At 40.1% G+C, this 9,496-nt stretch overlaps 1 pseudogene; it reads right to left on the reverse strand.

Moving 5' to 3' along the window:
* Nucleotides 1-8,760, reverse strand: part of LOC123838486 (cytohesin-2-like) — a 34,207-nt pseudogene extending 25,447 nt beyond the window's left edge.
* Nucleotides 8,761-9,496: the final 736 nt, after the last annotated feature.

Below are 9,496 nucleotides of genomic sequence, written 5' to 3' on the forward strand. Positions count from 1 at the left end.
AAAAAAGAGTGTGTTGGTATGGTAATAGACAATGGAGAACAGCATCTTAAAATAGATTCACATCTATATGGAATATTTAGGAATTTATTATGACCATCTTGGCATTTCAAAGTCAGTGAAGAAAGGAAACTCTTTACAAAATGATTTAGGGAAAAGAGGCATCCACTGGCAAAATAAGCCAGATCCCTGAATCCTCTGAATAAATAAATTATAGGCATATTAAAGAGGTAACATATAAAGTAATTCCATAAAAGATTAAGAAAAATATAGAAAATGAATTACATTTTAACTTTTCCTACTCTTTCATTGTTTTCTTTTTCCCATTTTAATCATTTAAAGATTTAGGTCATCATCTCTTTCATACCATTCTAGTATTTTTAGTTCTCGGGGGGCTCATTCTCTTGTGTGTTGCATGTACAGACACACCTTCACTTTCATGGTGGTTTTCTTCTTGTGGTTTGCAATTTTTTAGTGTGAGCTCATCTTTGCAGGATTGTGCCCTGGCATGTGAGAGCAAACCTACAGAGGGTTTTTACATTTGTTTCTTCTAGACTCCTATCTATGTTAATTAATTCTTGTTTGGGGATCCCAAACCATGTAAGTAGTGTAAATTCACATCCCACAAACCTGTGTGGGGTAGGGGTTTCTGTTCTTTATAGGAGACTTCTTCTCTACTGAAAGCCCACGGAAGATGGTGCAGGTCTCCCCTTCCCATATCAGAAAGACTTCAAGGATTCTAACTTAATGATAAGCACTCAGATACAGCTACCTGCCTCTCAGAGAGGTCCTGAGGGTCCAGAGGAACTCATGCATGTCCCCAAACTAAGTAAGCGTCTGGACGCCTGCCACACAGGAGGCTCCAAACACCAACTGGTGCAGGCTGCACTTCCAGGCAGGTGAAGTGACATTTGCCCCTTTGGGCCACCACCACCACCACTGTCCACCACCCCAGTCCTAACTACCAGAGACAGGAGCTTCTGCAGGACAGGCCCAGCGGAAGAGACATGGGGCTTTTAAGTTGGACTTACTGAGTTTGCTATTGTTTGAATTACTGAGAGATCAGGCCTAGGTGTCATTAAAAGGCTTGAAAATGAGATTAGATAGGCTTTGGTTGGAGAAATATTAAACACTTTCATGCTTGTATCCCAGCATCCCAAAGTGTTCATGAAGCTGAAAACACACCCATTACAAAGACTGTGGAACTCTTAAGTCAAATACACTGAGGTTCCATTTTCACTGTTAGGTGAAAGAAGCAAGTCATACAATGACATGTATGATACAATCCCATTTATATAAAAACATTAAAAAAACCCTATGTTTCTATATACCTTCCTATCTATATATCTGTCTACCCATTTAAATGAAGCATGTTATCTCATGCACTAGCTCCATGAGCTTATGTAAGTTGCTTAGTCTCTCTGTGCCTCAGACTCTCCCCTCACCCCCACTGGTAAGGAGGAGTAATAATAGTAAATGCCTTATGGGATCTGTGAAGATTGTATGAGTTGTATAAAGACTGTATGGTTTAGAATAACTTTTGGCATCTGGTAAGTGCTATAAGTTTTGATCTCATCATTCTCTAATGAATTAAACAAGGTCTAAAAGATATTTACCAAACTTTGTGGAAATCAACTCAGGGCAGAAGAGGATGATTGGGTAGAGAGCTAAAGTTTCAATTTCATTTCCTACCTTACCCCTCTACCCAAAAAATCCTCACTGAGGACTGTTAGAATATTTAAGTACAACACCTATTCCTGCAATACTTGTATAATTTTAAAACATAGAAATAAAATGTTTGCTCCAAAAGATAACTGCATGTCCCTTCAATGAGAACCCTCTATGACTCTTCCAATACCTCCTGGTCTTTTTTTTGCCTCTTATCATACCCCCTCACTAATACCCCTTCCTTCCCCCACTGATACTAGCCCCTCATTTTGTAATCTTATACCATGAGTTATCTTTCCTGTGTCCAAGTTTTGTCTTTCCAAGTAGACTTTCAGCTACATTCATGCCAGCATGGTCTCATACCTCTAATTTTAACCCTACCATGATGAATAGAATGTGTCAAATAAGGCCAATGTCCAGGTTAACTTACTCACCACCTTTTAAATCCAGAGATGCAGGTGATATCAGTTCTTTTAAGCTCATTTTAGGTTCTGGGGTGTCTGATCAGTTAAGCGTCTGACTTCAACTCAGGTCATGATCTCCTGGTCCTGGGATCGAGCCCCAAGTAGGGTTTCCCACTCAACAGGGAGTCTGCTTTTCCCTCTCCCTCTGCCCCTCCCCTGTCTATCAAATAAACAAATAAAATCTTTTAAAAAATTAAAAATTTAAAAAAAAAACCCTCATTTTAGGTTTTAATCCTCAGGCTTCCTTGACTACTCTTGCTCCACTGAGTCCCAACAGAATCCCCATCACAAACAATCTAGGTTCTAAGTCTTATACTAGTTGCTATATGTATCAGACAATGTTTTAATTTAGTTGTTCCCAAACTTTTTGCTCTTCGGCCCCCTTTACATTATCCCTTAAGGACACCAAAGAGCTTCTGTTTATGTGGGTCATATCTATCAATATTTGTAATACTAGAAATTAAAGCTGAGAAAACCTCAAAATATCAATTCATTTAAAAATAATGACTGAGATAAATCATAAGTTTCTGATGAGAATTATGATAAAGTGTTAACATAAATACTTTCTAATGAAAAAGAATGTACTTTTCAAAACAAAAATGTGAGGAGCGATTTTGTTTACATTTCTGTAAATCTCCTTAATGTCTGGCTTTATAGAAGAAATCTGGATTCTTCCATCTTCTGTGTTCAGTCTGCTGAGATAGCACATGTCAGGTGGCCTCTTAAAAACTCCACTGTACACTCGTGAAAGACTAGGAAGGAAAAGGCATTTAATAGCTTAGTATTATTATAAAAGGAGAGTGAAAAAGTTAAATATGTCTTTGCATAATTATGAAAATAGTTTTGATCCTTCAGAACCCTTGAAAGGATTGCAGGGACCTCAGGAGGCCCCAGACCACATTTTGAGAAGATCACACTTTGGGAAGAGCTGTTCTGATTTAATCCTCAAAAAGGCTCTGTAAGGTGAAAATGATTATTATTCCTCTTTCACAGATGAGGAAATTAAAGCCCAGAGTGGTCAGGGAAATTGCCTCAAGTTACCACAGTTGGTAAGTGGAAAAGTCAGAATTTGAGCCCAAATCTAAACCTCCAACTGCTTTGCTATATGGCTTTTGTAGTAGCCTGCACGTACGTCCATCTCCTGTTCTCCTGACTACACAGAGGTCAGTGATTGCCCTTGTCCATCTCATCCACCTGACTATATATCTATGTACCTACCTACCTACTTTTGAGAGACCGTTCATAATCCATCATTCTAACTCTTGTCCTGACAGTGTCTGATAATGTAATTTGAATAGACAAATGAGTAAAAGCACTGGATTTTTTTTACATTCACACAAGTAACATCATGACTAAAAAATAACTTTTCAGTGGTTACTTTTAACCTTTCACTACACCCCCAAGGATGAGATACCTGATTCCTTGTCTTAAAGCTGGGAACAGTTGTTTAAGAAGGGTGGTCTTTGCAATAGATTCTATAGTAAATGGTGCTGGAAAGGCAGTCACAGAAAGCAGAGCTCCAAGGCCATTTCAGTACTCTGCCTGTGATTTAGAAGTATACTAGTAGATTTGAAGTCTACATTCTTAGCAAAACATCAGTTGCTTTTCCAGTATCATGTTTGTGTTGGATGATCTCAAATTATACATTGTCATATGCTTGGAAGGTCTGTTCGCAGGCTTTTGGTTCAACCACATAAATATCCATGGGTCCTCTGTGCATTCAGTTGTGAACATCAATTACTTAATAGACCTGGAACATGAGAAGTAGGAAAGAAAATCCTTGAGCTCATATATCTGACAATATTTCATTATGGTCAACCTCATTTGAATGCTAGTGTTAGGGAACAAACACTTGGTTTGTAACTTTACTGTGAGTTGATTGTTGAAAGTGATATTTTGTACATCACCACAAATGTGGGGGTCTGATGGGACCCACAGGGTAAAACATGGGACTTTACAGGCTGCAGTTTTAATCAGGAGAACCACAGCTTAGCTAGCCCATTGCTTTTGCTCGGCACTCTAAAGTTTTGAAAAAGAATACATGAGTCTTATAACAGAAAGACTGAATGAGGAGGAGGAGAAAAGGGAACATTTTTGCGCTTATCTAAATCAAAGAAACTTTCTAAATAATTTATTTTTCCTGATTATTCTCAAAGAGTACCTGGATTGCTCTCCATTCAAGCTCTTGTCCTTAACTGCCAGCACCCTGAATATTTTTTTTTTCTCATGCAGATTTTGAACTATCGGTATTCTAGAGTCAGGGGGAGTTTTATTGTTCTTAAGCTTGTCCTTCTGATAAGGAAGAAGCCAGAAGGGACCAGAGTCACAGGTGACAAAGGTGGGTCAGTCAATCACAGAGGATCTAATTTGTCCAGAAGTTCCTGTACCTTCTTCATGACTTAATCTTTCTAGCCCATACACTCTCCTACAATCCCAGGACAGAATGGAAGTCGTCAGTGCAAACAGCCACTCCCTTTCCTGGAAAAAAATACCTCCCTGTCAGTGGGCTTTCATGGCACCCAAAGCCTGATGGACTCAGTTCCATCTGCATCACCTTCATCACCTCCTGCTCTGCAAAATACAAAAAGATGACCACAATCTATTAATGGTAAGCAGAAAAATCCTCTAAGTGGAGATGAAATAGTGGTGCCTCCAGAGATGATCATTTAGAATATAATTAATAATTTAAAAAAAGATGGAGAGTAAATGATTCAAGAATATGGTAAACTGAAACAATTAATTAGGAATAAATGGCTGGAGAAAGAACTATCTGATGAAAAAGTGCTATTAAGTGCCACATATTAATAAGAAAAAATATTAGGTAAATGATTTCTATTTTATGATGGTAATTCATTCAAATTTAAATAATCCAAGGAGAGATGATACTGAATGTATGTTAAGGAAATGTTCACTTAACAAAGAATGCAAATTATTTATATTTTTAGCTCCTAAGATAGGAAACATACAGTAGTATCTTCTAGAACAGTTTTGCTCTGAGCAGTGTGTTTTGGAACAGAGATTGTATATGATGAGTAATATGACCTTTTATACCCTATTATCTGTCTCATTTGAAGTTCAACAGATGTATTACCACAATTACATATTTCCAGCTAAAATACCAGTTCTGGGAAAAATTACCATATTCATTATGAAGCCTTCCCACTTTCTATTGTCTGGGAAGGTCTGAACATCCCGTGTTTTAGTGTGGCCCGGGGTTTTGAGCCGTTGGACCCACTCCCTAAGGCAGGTAGAATTTCAGTAGGCTGCTCAGGGTCACATCTAAACACAGTCCACACACACATCCCACCCTAATCTCAGATGATTTCCTTACTCCTCCATTTTGAACCTCACCCCCTGTGTTGGCCTCAGTGCTCATCACTGCCTTCCTAACCATGACCCTGATGCTATGATGCCTCGGTGAGTTGGTCAAGAAGCTTGAATGTGAGTAACAGAAGTAACTCCGACTGCTTTCCGTGGGGAAGAAAATTTATTAAAGGTCTCTTGACTAGCTCACAGAGTGGCAAGTCTAAAGGCCTCAGTATTATGCAGTGAAGTCTAATATCTAAAATCATAGTACAAAACTAGTCGGGTGAAGACCACTGTGATGCTCCCCTTAGCTGGGAGGTGTTACTACTAGCAGTAAGTAACACCACTGGCAGTGAGCACAGGACACTTCTGTTAAGAGGTCTCTGTGAGCCTACACATAATTTCTACCACTACCTCCAAAGCCATGTCACATCACCTATTCAAGAAGCATCAGGGTGGCTGGGCAAAGAGGTTTCAAACAATCCTAACTTGGAGCATCTTAACCACGTAATATTTTTTTACTTCCCCAAGGCTAACATGGCCACTGGCCCTACTAAGTGTCCAACTTACCAACCAAAGAAGCCAACACCGAGTCCCAGCGTGGCACAATTCCTACACAGAGGGACAGGTGGACAGGATGAAGTCACAGGAATTTAAGCTAGTTTCTGTTCTCCCCCCCCCGTTTTTCTTTTCTCTCAGTTTTTCTTTTTCTTTTTCTTTATTCTTTTTTATTTATTTTCTTATACCAATCAATCAGTTCTACTGTGAATAATGTAACAAGCTTCCGCTTCTGTAACTTAATCAAGACAGCCAACCAAGCAGTCCTTTTTTTTTTTTTAAAGATTTTATTTATTTATTTGACAGAGAGAGACACAGCGAGAGAGGGAACACAAGCAGGGGGAGTGGGAGAGGGAGAAGCAGGCTTCCCGCGGAGCGGGGAGCCCGATGCGGGGCTCCATCCCAGGACCCTGGGATCATGACCTGAGCCGAAGGCAGATGCTTAACGACTGAGCCACCCAGGCGCCCCCAACCAACCAGTCCTTTCATGGGGATTGCATTTCAAGAGATATTCCCACCATTATACAGCTCTTCTGCTGGAGCAACACTAATGAATTACAGAGTCGGAATCTTGTTTCTTCTTGGCAGACTTTGAGTTTAAAGGTGATAAACCTCTGCATTTTATGACCCCAAGCCCCATGGTGGCAGCAAAACCTTGGAAGTTCTAGTTAAGAGAGATTTATGGATTTCCTGAAAGACTGCATCTGGTTTTCTAGAATGACTTTTTTTTTTTTTTTCTCTAGATCAATTTTACGGTATCAACATACAATTCATACATACATATCACTGATGAACCAGGAAAACAGAGAGTCAACAAGAGAGAAGTGGATCATCCCAAATCAACTGGATTAGCCAGGATTTTTAGTTGCAAGTGATGGAAACCCAACTCAAAGGAGCTGAAGCAAAACCAGGAATTTATTGACTTTCATACCTGGAAATAATATGGATGAAAGGCCCGTCTGGCCCCAAGGGCTCCAATGATATTACCAGGTTGTCCTCTGCCTCAGGGTTTTGCTGCTCTCCGTGGCTGCCTTCAGGTCCTTATAATAGGGACTGGCTGCTTAAGTGTGATGTGGATATTGGGGAAAACATGGCCACAGGCAACCTTGGGCTTACACCATCCCAGCTTAGCTACTCCAGAACAAAAAGAGAAGCCTTAATTTTCCCAGCATCCATCTAGCAAATTCTCAGGGAAGTACTAAGTGGTTTGGCCTAGGTCACATGCTCATCCCTATGGGCTTATCACTGTGGTCAAGGGGAAGGGTAATTTTGATTTGCCAAACCTAGGTCATGTTCTTGTATCTGTGATCAAGGAATGGGGTAGTATAATCCGAAGCCTCCCTCAAACCACGTAAAGAGGGAAAAGGTGGTTACCTAATAGAAGCAGGATGTGGTGCCCAGACAGGGTGTGGTAGATACAGATGAAATGAAAAACAAGATGGCTATTCAGCAGGGTGCTGGTAGAAGTTTAACCACCATCCTCCTCTCTCACAAAAAGAAAACCCTGACTTGGAGCATTTACGATTTCTGCAACGTGAACGCTGCTGCTACAGCAAATTTCGGGCTACCCCTGTGACATCACGGAATGAATGCAGCGTTGGGAAGATCCACGCAGTAGCCTCACATTTTAAGGTGTCTCCCCTCTGCAGATAGGACAGAAGCCCACAACCTCAAGGGCACGGATCCTGGTAAAATGCAGGGATTCGAGGAATGAGTTTGAATATTCATTACCTTTGTTTTTAAATACAAGTTGTTCAATTGCAAGTGTAGGTAACTTAATTTTTAATAAATGCTGTGTTGAACAGCTGGCTCACCAATTTCCTGGAAATTTAACGGGTAGCCACCCAGCAGGCTTAGCATGCCACGTGGATTTAAAACAAAACTAGTCAAAATAGGATATAAAATGAATCGAAATTACTACATATACACTGAGGCAGTCACAATGGGAAGAAGGAATTGGCTCCTCCTTTCAAAATGAGTTCAGGTAACTGCAATCTCAGGATGCAGGAGACCTCCTGGTTCCTGCCCACACCCACCCTGGAAGGGTCTGGATCTGCATCCTCATCTCTGCCCACTTTTGGCCCTGAGGTACTGGGAACAGAGGTAAATATCAGAGTCATATTATGATGGGAGGAGAGGACCTGGCTACACAAAACATCTGCCTCTGCTTCCTCCCTTCTGTCAAATCAGTCAGACCCAAATTTGCTCAGTTACATGGCCTAGCATATTTAATTTTAATTAATACACATAACAGATACTCCTAAAGTATAACACATAACAAGATAACCCTAAAACTCACCCTTTCCTTCCTTCCTTCCTTCCTTCCTTCCTTCCTTCCTTCCTTCCTTCATTCACCCCCCTCCTACCTGCCTTCCTTCCAGACTTATTGATAGCTTACTATGTGTCTAGCACTATATCAGAGATGGAGTCTAATTACAGTGTATAAATATAAAATGCTACCTTAATGGACCCAATGCACACATGTACATATATTTCTCATACAATACATCAGAATATGATGCTATTATTAACAGTATTATGTATCCTATAATTCTCACCATCTGTAGGATGTGTATTTCTTAGTGCACAGATGGCTTATCTTGAATTATCCATAAATTTCCTTTAAAGCAAGAAGAGCTAGCTTCCTATTTTGGGAGGCATGGCTGAATTTTAAATCCCTTCGTCAGAAATTATTACACATTGGCAAAGACATCTGGTCACTTACCTGGTAAATATAGGACTCCCCATAAAGTCCAGCCTGACGCATGACCACATATGCCAGATTTGCCAAAATAGGTCCTACAAAGCCATGAGCCAGCTGCTGAACTGATCAAATCCTCCCACTGCCTTTATGTTCCAACTTCCTCAACGTCTTCCTATTTATACAAAAGCCACTTTCTTCCCTGACCTCACAGCAGCCTAAATCCACACTTGCTCACTTCATCTATTTATAAATAAGCATAGTATTTTTTTTTTATTTTTGCTTCTTTTACATGATGTTCTTCAATGCTATTCTAACCTCAAGTTATTCCAATTGCTGTAGCCATTTTCCTGCCATGAGTTCCCATTCCTGATTTCTGAACAGAACAGCCTAGAAGCAGTGGATTTTCAGTTGTGGCTTAAGTACTAAAGCCCAACATGCACCAAAAAAAAAAAAAAAAACCATACTGGGCTAAGAGAAAAATCTACTAAAGGCAGGTTTTAATTTTCTGTGTGATTCTAAAATCTAAAAGTAAAGCAAAGAAATTATAAAGCTCTCTCAAAAATTTACCCCCAGAGAGGACCATTTCTAGACCTATCGTAGCTAAATAATTTGTTAGCTCAAGAGTTAGCCTACAATTCCCATCTTTTGCAGGGAAATCAAGACAGCAAAACCGCCCAAATGTCTCAAGATCCAGATCCCAAGTCCTAAATGCCTTCAGCATTCCACTGTGAGAGAGGTTTGGGGCCGGACCACTGCTCCAAGGTGAAAAGCCATACTTTTATAAGCAGATAGAGATTGT

This window comes from Mirounga angustirostris, unplaced genomic scaffold, assembly GCF_029215605.1.
Source record: "Mirounga angustirostris isolate CCGP_5_RB_7025 unplaced genomic scaffold, mMirAng1.0.hap1 SCAF_3, whole genome shotgun sequence".
Taxonomy (NCBI): Eukaryota; Metazoa; Chordata; class Mammalia; order Carnivora; family Phocidae; genus Mirounga; species Mirounga angustirostris.